At 47.6% G+C, this 13,349-nt stretch overlaps 1 protein-coding gene across 4 annotated transcripts in view; it reads left to right on the forward strand.

Annotated features, from left to right (window-relative positions):
• The window catches only part of KLHDC2 (kelch domain containing 2), a 1,007,914-nt gene that overhangs the window by 521,138 nt on the left and 473,427 nt on the right, over nucleotides 1-13,349 (forward strand). The window lies entirely within an intron of this gene.

Genomic DNA, 13,349 nt, shown 5'->3' on the forward strand with positions numbered 1-13,349 from the left:
TGTAGATCCTGAATATTCCATTTTGATTGTTCACATGACTTCTCTTTCAGCAATAGTTTTCTCCCCAGAATAGAGACAAACAGCAGCATGTTTTGGTATGCTCCCCTTTTACTTCACAACATTTGTTTCAGAGTAGTGAAGCCTCCACATCTATACATTTCGTTTTTGTTACCAGGGAATAACCTAATCCTAAAGAATGCAAAACGAAAACATAAACTTTTCAGACTGAATGGAGCCGGTCCTTCTTAGAATGAGAAATCAATCTTTACATTGGTTCTTCCTAGAAAAGACTCTAATCCAAATATAAAAATATAACGCTTCCCATTACCTGCTTTCATTGATTGATGGGGTGCAGGTGGGGTGGGGGGTGCTTAGAAAAACACTGCAAAGATGGAATGTACAGTAATTTTTATTGATTCACTTTTAAGCACAGAGGAAATCTTTCCCTGCTTTCTTGCCATAATCTTCCTTTTGAATATTTCTGAATTAATATCTCTATGTAGGTCATAATTGTCTGTGGTCGCGTAAGTCGGGGGATATAGTTAGTCCTAGATTTGAATGCATGCTCCGAGGCACCTACGGTTAACCATCCTCTTAATTGTGAGAAACACTAGTTATGTGGAGAAAATAGGAAGACAATTGTGTCTTTTGTTCAAAAGGAGACAAGATGCCTCTTTAATTCCAGTGCATACAAAGTTCATGGCCCTTTAGCAATTTGTTTTGACATTTCTGAATTTAGTTTAGGATGTTTTTCCAAATTCAATTTAAATACACCTTTACTAGGTGTTACTTTACCATGCTGGTATCACTTATCACACATGAATAATTAAAGGGGTTCACAATCTCAATGTAGATTTAGAAAAAAATGAACCAACCAAAATGTTGCTTGAAAATGTGTGTGTAAATAACAAATAACCCGGTCCTCCGATGATGTGGAGATTTTGCATTATCTTTCGGAAGTCAGTTCCATTTTTTACGCTTACCCGATGCCAAGCATGTTAATTTAGCGTCTTGGGCAATGAAAGTACATCAGTGATCCACTGATGTAGGCTTCTCATAAAAAACGCAGTATGGTATTTTCTTAGATCCAGAAAGACAAACCCTCCATCATCTGTTGAGCGTAAAAGGATGGACATTGGCATCTTTGGGCGTACTCCACTCCCCCATAAGAAAATCTCTAAACACTTTAATAATTTCGTTTAGTAAGGACTGTGGGAGAGGCTGCATGCTGAACAGATATAGGGCCTCATCACGACCCAGGCGGTAAGTTACCGCCTGGGCCGTGACTTTACCACCATGGCGTAAACTACGTTTACGCCATGGTGGTTGGCGGACTTACCGCCCCATTCGGACCTTGGCGGGGCGGTAAGTCCCCAATCCCCATTTACCCTTCCCCATTCCCATTTTTGCCCCATAGGGCATAATGGGAGTGGGGAAGGCGTTAATTACGCCACCGTAAATTACGGTGGCGTAATTAACTCCATGGTCCCTTAGCGCCATGGATTTTAACACCTGCTAAAAGCAGGTGTTAAATTCGCCATGGCGCTAAGGGACCTCGTACTCAGGCGGTAAGGGTCGGCGCTGTTTACGGCGCCGTAAACCCCTTACCGCCTGGGTCGTGATGAGGCCCATAGAATTTTAGAGAGCATAGACATCCTGATCATATCAATTTTTTCCCCAAATTGTGAGGTTGATCTTGGACCATATTTTACACTCAGAAATTATATCTTAGAGATTGATACAGACATTGCGTTCTAGCATATGAACTGTGTTCCGAGAGACAAAATTGCCTAGGTGTGGAAATCCATCCTTTGCACAGCAGAATTCATTACCTGGAATTCAACTACGGTAACACATTTGGGTGATGGGGAAAAATCTACGTCTTAAACATATTCACTTTAAACTTCAATATCTTAACAAACAGATGATACCCCAACTACTACCCCTGTGTGGGTGTGTATAGAAAAGGATTCAGTATCACCTAGATCTCCTGGACTGCCTCCTTACAATGAATTGTCAGCTCTGATTAGATAAAACTTCCCCAATAGTATTACATTTTGTATCAGAATGGAAACCTGCAAACCGTATCTCTTAGTCAAAATACCTGCCATCTTTGGAGTCATGTATTTGAAAGAACCCGGCCATTACAATTGACAATAAGCTGTTGTATTGGCACTCCTTCCAATGTGCAGGTATTTGGAAACTGAAATATGTCCTTAAAGAAAGTGCATTAGTTTAGCTTCTTGAAATTTAAATACAAATTGCTTTATATTAAAAGGTCAAAGTTTGCTGTACTAGAGAGAATTTTAGAATCCACCCGCTCTCAAGCCAAGATTCATGATCCTCCTGGCTTGCATACTATGGTGAAGAACTGCCCTCTCTCGGCATCTGTAGTTTACAGGCTGCTCTCTAGAACCTCTAAGTTGACACTGGAATGAAAATCCTGGGAATCTGAGATATGGCGATATCTGATTCAGATTGGTCGACAATATGCAGAAGTATGAAAAGATTCAAACTGGATTTGGACTTGCACTATACACATCCGAAAATACTTCTGTCTGTACTGGTAGCCGTTGAAGATGAAAGTAGGTAAACTTTTACAATCTGATGTTTGTTGGTCCATCAGGAAGGAAACTGGCTCCAATACTCATATGTTGTGGTCTTATGGAAAAATCTGTCGGTATTGGGAGGAAATCCTCTCTCGGGTGGGGTTAGTGACTCAGTCTTACCACATACTGCACTATTCTGTGTTTTGGGTTTAATTCCGAATGATTTAAAATGTTTTGTTGGAGCCAAAAACAGGACATACAAAGCTTTGTTACTGGCTAAGAAACAGATTCTAGAAATAGAATTCTCCAGCATTGGATCTTTCATGGATTCACATGCTTAGAATATTCCCCGTTGTCAGACTGGGAACCCTCGGTACACTTATAAAGCCGTTTCCCATAGGAAAACTTCGGACACTTCTCTGTCCTATCTACGTCGTTTTTCGGGGCCGCTTACGCATGCCCCACTAGAATGTAGCGGTAGAAATGCCCCGCCCCCGCGGCTCCCTTCAGATTTCAACCGTCTCCAAAGTAGTGGGATCACCTCGCGTAGTCTATTTTGTCAAGGTTGTGTTGTTGGAGCTTTGTCCTAATGTCTGGGAAAGCGCTGTGAGGGGGACGGGCATATGGATTGCATATATTGTCTACACCCTCATCATTCGGCAGACAAGTGCGACATATGTAAAGGCTTCTCCCAAAAGACTCTTAAAGATCGAAGTCGGCGGCTAGTGGCATGGTTGAGCGATGGAGCGGGGGCATACCCGCCTTTGGAGGTAGGCTCCACGCGCAGCGTGGCCTCAGCGTCAAAATCTTCAGGGGCCCCGCGCCGCTCGACATCGTCGGAACCCCCGGTGAAGAAATCACGACCGGCGGAGAAAGAGTCATCAAGAAGCCACCCAAGGAGTCATCGTCAAAGAAAGCCTCGTCATCCTCATCTTCGGCGAAGAAAGACAGAAAAGAAAGGTCGAAATCCTCCTCGGGCGATCACTATAGATCGACCTCGAGTCGAGAAGCAGAGAAGCGTAGGTCAAGTTCAGAAAAGAAAGGCGAGGGCCCAGCACAAGTGCACGACTCCCCCACCCCCCAGAAAATGAGGCCAGAAGACAGGATGCCTTTGGCAAAAAAGTGTTGTCGGTAGGAGCAACCACAGTGAAAGCGGCCAACTCTCTGGCTATAGTAGCCAGATATGACAGAGAGATGTGGCACCGGCTGGCACCTACACTGGAGCATCTTCCGGAAGAACATAGGAAGGCGGCGATGTTACTCGTCCCGGAAGGCAAAGAGGCCTCGAATCATTCTATAAACATCGCTGTGGACCTCGCAGAATTGGGGTTTAAACAAGTGACCAGAGGTGCAGTACAAGGTGCTGGATATGCCCTTTGAGGGAGACCTTCTGTTTGGCGAGAAGGTGGATGAGGCCCTGAAGGGCATGAAGGAGGACTCTGACACGGCGCGCTCCTTGGGTGCCCTCCAGAGTGGTCATAGTTTTAGGTCTTTTTCGTCCCTTTAGGGGAGCATCGGTGAACTCCAGATTCTCGGCATTGAGAGACAGATCCTTCAGTAGGCCGGCGTACCCCTCCCAGGGGTACAGACGGGCTTCTCGAGCGGCAAAACGCACCGGGACTACCAGACCTCCAGGAAGAGAACAGGCTACTCGTCGACGAGAGATAAGCAGACCAAAGACCAACAATGATGGGCGTCAAACGTTCTGGGAGGCAGAGTATCGTACTGCGTCGACCAATGGGAGCGAATAACTACGGATCAGTGGGTGTTGGACACAGTAAGGATAGCTCAGCGGCAATGTGCTCGCCTTGGAAGTAAGAAAACACAGAGCAACACAGGTTCGATCCCCGGGTCCGCACTTAGAAACCTCTGGGTATTAAGCGCGTTATAAATAACCTATCATATCAAAGGTACGGACATTCCCTGCAATTCAAGAGCAACCCTCCGCACATTCCACCGGCGTTTGTAGCTCAACCCTATCTGAGCGTGTTGCAGCAGGAAGTAGCACTTATGCCACAAAAAGGAGCTATAGAATTGGTTCCGTCATCGCAGAACGGTCAAGGGGTTTATTCCCGATACTTCGTGGTGAAAAAACCAAACGGAAAATGGTGTCCCATTCTAGACCTGCGCGATCTCAACAAGACGTTGAAAAGCCTAAAATTCAAGATGCTCACACTCCAGGAATTGATCCGATCGGTTCAAGTTCTGGCGTCTCTGGACCTGCAGGACGCGTACTTCCACATACCAATGCGTCGTCGACACAGAAAATTCCTAAGGTTTGTGGTAGGACGGACTCACTACCAGTTCACAGTACTTCCCTTTGGGCTGAAATCCTCTCCCAGAACGTTCACGAAATGTTTTGCCCCAGTGGCAGCCTGGCTGAGAAGGCAAGGTCATCATGTGTACCCGTATCTCGACGACTGGTTGGTGAGGGAGTCCTCTCCTATGTCGACTCACACAAGTTTGCAGGCCACCATGCAACTTTTACAACGGCTGGGGTTTGCGGTAAACTTTGAGAAATCTTTGTTGATGCCGTCGAGAAGCTTGGTGTTCCTGGGCACGATCCCTCGACAGAATCACCAAACTCAATCGATTGGCAAGTCGGCTGAGGATCAATACCAGACTATCAGTGAGAAAATATGTGTCGATTCTGGGCGCTATGGCGTCCTGCATTCCTCTAGTGGGCAACTGCCGTCTGTTCATGAGGCCGGTTCAAGAGTTCCTGGCAGACCAGTGGACGCAGGCCCAAGGGCTCTGGTCGGACAAGCTGACCGTCGACGACGACGAGCTCCTGCTAGCTCTTCAGTGGTGGCAGAGCTTTCAGAACCTATCCAGAGGGGTACCCCTACAGGAGCCGGAGTTTCAGCTAACCATAGTGACGGACACGTCCCTGACGGGCTGGGGAGCACACATGGGCACTCTACAAACGCAAGGTCGATGGTCCCAGAGGGAGTCACTCCTGCACATCAACGTTCTGGAGCTGAGGGCAGTGCGCTGGGCCTTGAAGTCTTTCCTGCCACACATCAGAGGATCAATAGTGAGAATATTGACAGACAACACGACGGCAGTGTTTTACTTAAGATAGCAAGGGGGCACGCGGTACAGAACCCTTTCCATAAAGGCTCAGAAGGTATGGGATTTGACTCTGAAGCACGATATATCCATCGTAGCTCATCATCTCCCTGGAGTAAGGAACAAACAAGCGGACTCACTCAGCAGAAAAATGGACCAAATACACGAATGGGAGATAGACAGCGTTCAGTTGTCGAAGGTCTTCGAGAAATGGGGGCAGCCTCCGCTGGATTTCTTCGCAACGGAGAGGAACAAGAAGTGCGAGCTGTATGCCAGCAGGTGGCCACAGGAAGGTTCTCTGGGGGAAGCATTCTCCTTCCCGTGGATGGACAAGTTTCTCTATGCCTTTCCCCCGGTCCCTCTTATACAGAGAACACTGCAGTGGATACGCAGGTACAGGTGCCGGGTCATTCTAGTGGCACCGTGTTGGCCGAGGCAGCCGTGGTTTTCCGACCTGCTTCACGTCAATAGAACAACGGAAACGTTATCGGAAGGTCCCAAATCTCCTGTCCCGAGACGAAGGGACAGTGTGGCATCACAATCCAGACAGTCTCAATCTCACAGCTTGGCTCCTGACTTTTCGGAATTTGGTGCCATGAGCATTTCGTCGGATTGTCGGAGGATCCTGCAGGCAGCACGGGCCCCTTCCACCAACAAGTCGTATGCATGGAGAAGGTTCTGTATGTGGTGTCAAGGGCATCCGGGAGTGCAACCTCTAAGGGTAACTCCGGAGCAACTTCTACCGTATCTGCTACACCTGGCGAAGAGCGGATTGTCTTTTTCATCATAAAAGTACACCTGGCTGCCATCTCTAGGTTCACGAGGAAGAGGCAGTCGTCTCCCTTGTTTAGTGACATGCTGGTGAAGCACTTCATGAGGGGTCTGTTCCGAACATTCCCGCCGATTAAACACTTTCCACCAACGCGGAGTCTTAATTTGGTGCTAGCAGGGTTAATGAAAGCACTCTTTGAACCAATGGCCACCTCGTCGATGAAGTTCTTATCATGGAAGTTGGCTTTTCTAATAGCTATGACATCAGCTAGGCAGCTCTCAGAATTACAAGCATTGGTCGTAGACCCGCCGTACCTAAGGTTCTTTAAAGACAAAGTGGTGCTGTCAACTAATCCTCGTTTCATCCCAAAGGTTCCTACTGCTTATCATAAACACTCGTCCATTGTCCTGCCTACCTTTTTCGCGACCCCCTCATCGGCTGTGGAAAAAGCCCTCCATACCTTGGACGTGAAGAGAGCTCTAAAATGTTATCTTCATCGGACTCAACAACTTAGATCTATGCAGCAACTCTTCATTGCATATGGTGCGTCGACGAGAGGAAAAGCAATTTCAAAACAAGGACTGGCTCGATGGGTCTCGACGACGATTGCCTTTTGTCATTCCAAGGCGGGAAACCGCTACAAGGGCGTCCGAGGGCTCATTCCACGAGGTCAAATTCGTCTTCGACGGCGTTGTGGGCAGGAATCCCGCTGGCAGACATCTGTCAGGCGGCGGCATGGTCAGTGCCTCACACGTTTACCCGCCATTACTGCCTCGAACGGCAGAATGCGGACGATGTACAAATGGAAAGAGCAGTCTTGCGCCATCTGTTTCAATAAGGTAAGCCCTTTTCATGAAGGGTCTGTACTTATTTTAAGTATATATATATATATATATATATATGTATATTTTGATATGTGCATATACATTTGTGTATTTATACGTTTGCAGTTATATGTATGCATGGTTATATACGTGTATGCTTAGGAGGATGGTGGATTGCATTCAGGATTACTGCTATACAATCTATTCTAAGCATGTGAATCCATGGAAGATCCAATGCTGGAGAAGGGAATAGTTTCTTACCTGTAACTCCATTTCTCCAGCATTGGTATCTTTCATGGATTCACATGCGCCCGCCGGCCTCCCCTGAATGCAATGTATTTGTATAACTAGGTTTTCACCCCATTGTACTTTGGGGGGGGTTGAAATCTGAAGGGAGCCGCGGGGGTGGGGCATTTATACCGCTACATCCTAGTGGGGCATGCGTAAGCGGCCTGAAAAACGCGTAGATAGGACACAGAAGTGTCGGACGTTTTCCTATGGGAAACAGCTTTATAAGTGTACCGAGGGTTCCCAGTTTGACGACGGGGAATATTCTAAGCATGTGAATCCATGAAAGATATCAATGCTGGAGAAATGGAGTTACAGGTAAGAAACTATTCCCATCTAGCAGGAAGCCCCAACTTGAGGATTGGCTCCAAAGTATGTTACTGTTGCCAGCTAGGGAAAGAGTATCGTATGTTTAAAAGGATTTTATTGAAGACTATCATTGATTTGGGGTACTTTCACAATGTATATGCTTAGTACCACACATTTTTAGCATATGCATGATCTAGACCCTGATATGATGGCTAATTCTTATTTCCTACCACTTGATCACTCCTGACTCGTCTTGTGCTATGTCGGTCTTGTTTTCCTTGTGAGTTGTGTGACCATATAGCTGTTAGATGGGGAGGGGACATTCTGCTCATTTACACCAATGTTGGAATATTTTGTAATGCTTGCTCTGCTGTTACCTTTACGGATGACCTCCCTCTGAATATGTATATCCCCCCTTTGTTGTATTATACCATTATACTTTGGTAATGCTATTGTAAACTAAGTGTATCTGTATAATTAAAAATGATAAATTGTGCAGGGGGCAGGGGGTGCATCAGTACATTGGGCCTTACAGCAAGATACCTGCAAAACAAGGACATTATTTTCGCCACCCTGCAAGCAAATGAAGCATGCGAAAAGACGTCAGAAGGACCGATTAAAGGTTTCCGAGTGCAGAACCAGAATACAAATTGCCTGCAGAGAAGCCGGAAGGAGTAGCAGTAGCATTGCAAGAGGTCTCTCTGACCCAGGAGCTCTTCTCTGCACCATTCCTCTTCAAATAAGAGATGTCACTGCGCATGGGATTTCTCTGAAGAGACAGCACTGTAGGACGAGGCTGCACAGAGCCCGAGTTGGACACATCCCCCATGCCTATGGGCTTGGCCCCAGTTCCCTCCGGTGAAGACCCATCATAGCCCCAAGCCAGATCATTCGTTGACAGTGCCGTTGGCGCCAATTGTCACTAAAGCAACCAGAGAGGTTGCTCCCCTCACTTTGAGAGCATTCATATCAAAGATATGAGACATTTGTGACGAGGGGAATTCTATCCTGTTTGAGGTGGAACCTTTTATGCCCCAGGGATTTCCCTGCAGAGCCTTTTGGGGAAGGTGAGGAGATTTTGGGCCCACTAGTTTGGGCCAAGCTAGTGGATTTGACATCTCACTGGAGTTGTGGACATGTTACCAACACCAACTCTGGGAACACTATAGGCTTCCTTCCTGTTTCTAGGGGCCTAGGAGGTAGCACCATCCAGAACAAAGGTTGAGTTTGAACTGATGGATATTTTTCAAAACCCTCGGCAGGAGACTCTACTGCTCTTCAACCCGGTGGTGGAGGCCCCGGTGTTGGAAGTCTGGAAGATGCCTGCTTCTGTTCCTATATTTGACCAGAACCTAGCTAAATGGCTCAGCCCGGCACCTTCGTAGATGGCTTTTCTGTACACTTGTGCCTCTCCTGAGAGTTTGGTGGTTCAGGCCTTTATGGCAAATATGAAAACATTAATTTCACCTCCTTACCGCCTGACTGGGAGAGTAAGTGGCGGGATGCCTGGGAGGAAGGTTTTTGCCTCGAGCTGTCTGCCCTTGGGGCCGGTCTGTGCATGTTGTGCCCTGGACGAATTCTCTATGGGTATCTGGTCGATCTCTGAAGCAGCCGAACATCTGCCAACTGGCGATCTGAGATAGGGCCTTGAAGCCCTTGTCTAGGATGGCAAGGAGGCAACTCGCCAGATGATTGTCTGGCCTTGACACAGCTGACTGTGGTAAGAGCAGTGGCAACCAGGATGGTTGAGGAGGCACTCCTGGATGCAGTCCTCGGGGCTCCCCCAGGATGATCAGGCAATGTTAATGCTTATGCCGTTTGGTGGGCATGATCTATGTGGGGCAAAAGCAGACTATTCCCTTCAAAAATTGGGTCCTCAAAAGTGATGCCTCAGTCCCTGGGACTAGCAGCATAGCTACCTACAGCTACTGCTAATAGATGTGGAAGATCTTGACCCTTAACCTCTTGTGGTCACCAAGGCAGAGGACAGGCGGCCTCAGGCAAAAAAGTAGCCATGCTGTCCCAAAGGTAAATTTCTGCCTCAGCAATACCCTTCATCGCCCGGGTGCAAAAACCCTGTGAAAGTAATTTCCATCACCATTCCCCTGTGGGGGAGAATCTCTGTTCAGCATTGGGTGGGGGTCACAACACATTTAGCACTTGCGCCTTGCAGGTCGTACACCAGGGATAGTGTCTTTCCTTTGCTCGCCGTCCTCCGGATCGCTCCACACCACCCCCCATCATCTCCCGCTGAAAGAGGTTAATCTGGTTTTAAAGGAGGATGGGGGCTTCCATCCACTGCTGGATCCACAAGTCTTGAACGTGTAACTGCGCAAGGAGATCCTTGATGGGCTGTGATGCTCGCCTGCAAGATATGGCAGTGAGCAGACTATGGCTTCCCCTCAGAGGCTTGAGAGCACATTGCGTTGTTGGAGTGGAGGGCAAAAATGCTGTCCCTGCTTGCCTTCCTCCCTTCAATTTCAGTGTTGGCAGAAGGTGCTGGTCCTGATGGACAACACAGTGGCCATGCATCACCTCAACAATCAAGATGGTGTAGGGTTCTTGCCTCTGTGCAGAGAAGCAATGCGACTGTCTTCACAACTCCTGCGATTATGACGTTTTTGTGGGGATCGTTGGTTGTTCCGTCGTGTGAATTGAATTTAGTGTTGACATTTCTCATGAGTGCTCCATTATTAAAGGTACTAGAATCCACAACCCCCACCAATGCTAGTCGTCTAGTAAAAGATGTGGCATGGTGCCTGGAAATTCAGGAAGCCATGCAAGATAAATTGAATGGCATTAGGTCGGACATAATTCGTCAAAAAGAAAGTCAATCCATTCCATCCGGGGAGGTTGCAAAGGAGTTATTTGAAAGATGCTCAACTATCCCTCAATTTAACTTTTCAACTATAGCGGTCGCTGAGTTGTCTGTTGTAGTGGATCAGTTGAAAAACACTAGATGCAAAGACGATCCCTGCTCGGCCATGATAATTAAAACTTGTCCTCCCACATTATTGGAGGCTATTTGGAAGTTTGTGAATGCCTCCCTTGTGGAAGGTTATGTGCTGACAAACTTAAAAAAGGCGTGGGTCACTCCTATATTAAAAAAAACTGGCTTACCTATTAAGGCTCCGCTTAACTACAGGCCCATCACCAACACACCTTTTTAAAAAAAATATTGGACCGTGTTGCATATGGGCAAATTGCAGATCATCTGAACAAATATTCCATTCTCAACTGTTGTCAATCTGGGTTCAGACAGGGGTATGGAACTGAGACAGCTTTACTTGAATTGAAGTCCAGGCTCCTGGAATGTGTTGATAAAAGCAAATCATCCATGCTAATGTTGCTTGATTCGTCGGCTGCCTTCGACCTGGCTGACCATTACATTTTGGTTACCAGTTTGGGGGAAGTGGCGAATCTCTCCCCGACAGCTTGCCGCTGGATAGCTTCATTTCTAGATAACAGGGAGAGTAGAGTCTTACATGAGGAGCCAGTAGCACCTCCTGTCAGTCAATGTTGGTGTTCCACAGGGGGGTGTGCATATCACCATGCTTATATAATATATTTATGGCACCCTTTTTTGCCCTTCTGGAAAAAGGAGTTGTGTTTACGAAGTATGTGGACAACACGCAGTGTGTCATCACTATTGTTGGAAAACATGCACTCGATGAAGGCGAGATGAACAGGATTTATGCCATCATTGAGAGCTGGATGGTGCGGAACAATTTGGCCCTGAACAGAGAAAAGACGGAGCTGATGATTGTAGTTAATCAGTCTATGATGATAAAGCTTGGTCCTTCTTATGAGAGTTTTCAACTAAGGGATGTTAAACTACCCCCCCAAAAGAAGGTGGTAACCCTGGGTGTTATTTCCGATCAACAGCTCAACATGAAGGCTCATGTTGGGAGCCTTGTGTCGGCATCAGTCTACTATATTAAGCTCTTAGCACACCTTTGACCTTTTATTAATCAAGCCAATGCTGTAACAATTGCAAGAGCTATAGTTTGGTCCATAATAGACTATAGTTGCAGCCTACTGGCTGGGCTGAGTAAGACAGACTGCAGGTAGTTCAGAAAGGGGCAGTGCGTGTGGCCACGGATCTTTCTCGTAGAGACCACGTTTTGTCGGCCAAACAAGCTTTACACTGGCTCCCCGATGAGGCCCGCCTGCTACTTTGCTTGTTAGTTATCACCATCAAATGTAGACCGGGCTTAATGCCAGCTATTTGCAGGATCTTATCCCAGAAAAAGTAAACAGGAGTACTCGTATGTCCTGTCCCCTTTCCTCCATACTTTTGGGACTTTCCGTCCTGTGGGATGGGACCGGAGCACTTTTGTAAAAAAGCATCAAATTGAAAAATGTGTCCTTCTCTTTTTACACGGGGTACCGCACACAGCCGGAACCCTGCTTCCTTGGCTCCGCCCCGTGTATCCTCCTTCAGTCCTTTCTCTGTGCGGTCGGGGCTGGACGCACTTGCATCACTGGGAAGATTTTTTTCCCCCGTTGTCCTTCTCTCCTGCTCCGGTTCTGCGGTCGCGTAGTCCTCCCTCTATCGTCTATGCCGGATCATTTGGGATTTGTCGCTTGTTCCTCTTGCAAACGTCGCTTCGCTAGAGCGGATCCCCATTCTCTCTGCTTGGAGTGTCTGGGACCAGATCACCGTTGGGACTCGTGTTTCTACTGCGACTCCCTTTCGGTCCGGGCACTTCAGCGTCATCTTTGTCGGTGGGAAGAGATCTTCCAGAGAGTTCCTCCACCGCATGTTAAACTCTTCATTGACGGAAAGAAGAGACGCCCGGTAAGTTCCTTACTTTTCAGGGCACCCCGTCCGGGGACTCCTTCCCGGGGTCCTCCATGTCCGGGAGGGGCTTCAAAGGCTCTACTAATAGGCGTACCAGGGTTTTCTCCGGGGCTCCCGCGAGGGGCCTGCCGACACCGGATCACAATTCGAGGTTCCCCAATCAGGTGCTAATTGCCAGCCCAGTCTTGCTAAGGCGTTGGGTACCGGAGTTCGCTCCGAGGTCTACTTGTCTGGAGCTTCCCATACAGACACCAGGGTGCACCCTGAGGCCACAATTGAGGCTTTGTGTACTGAACCACTGTTCGAGGGCCCTCTCGGGGGGAGCTATAAAGACCGGACTCTGTTCCGAGGTTCCTCTTATCGAGGCTAAGGTGTGTACCGACAGAACTGAGAGACCTGTTAAGGTCTTGCCTGTGAGGTGGATTCCTCAACTTTCCAGTGCTAATTCAAAGGGTCACAACAGGATGGCCAGTAAACATCCCGGGCCTCATAGTACCGGTTCTGCCGAGGATCTTTGTGCCAAGGCTAAAGTTTAGATCATGTCCCCTGACCAGCCTGTGGAGTTTCCTGCCTCATCCACACATGTGATGCAGTTCTCCTCAGATGCTCACAAAATGGCGGGCCTTCCCGCGCGGTCTGCGGTGGCCATTTTGGATTCTGCCCTCACACCTATGCTATTGATGGCAGGTGCTGGGAGTCTTCTTTTTGTTAGGGAGAATTCTCATTCTATG

Source organism: Ambystoma mexicanum, chromosome 14 (genome assembly GCF_040938575.1).
Source record: "Ambystoma mexicanum isolate Mex_15411 chromosome 14, UKY_AmexF1_1, whole genome shotgun sequence".
Lineage (NCBI taxonomy): Eukaryota > Metazoa > Chordata > Amphibia > Caudata > Ambystomatidae > Ambystoma > Ambystoma mexicanum.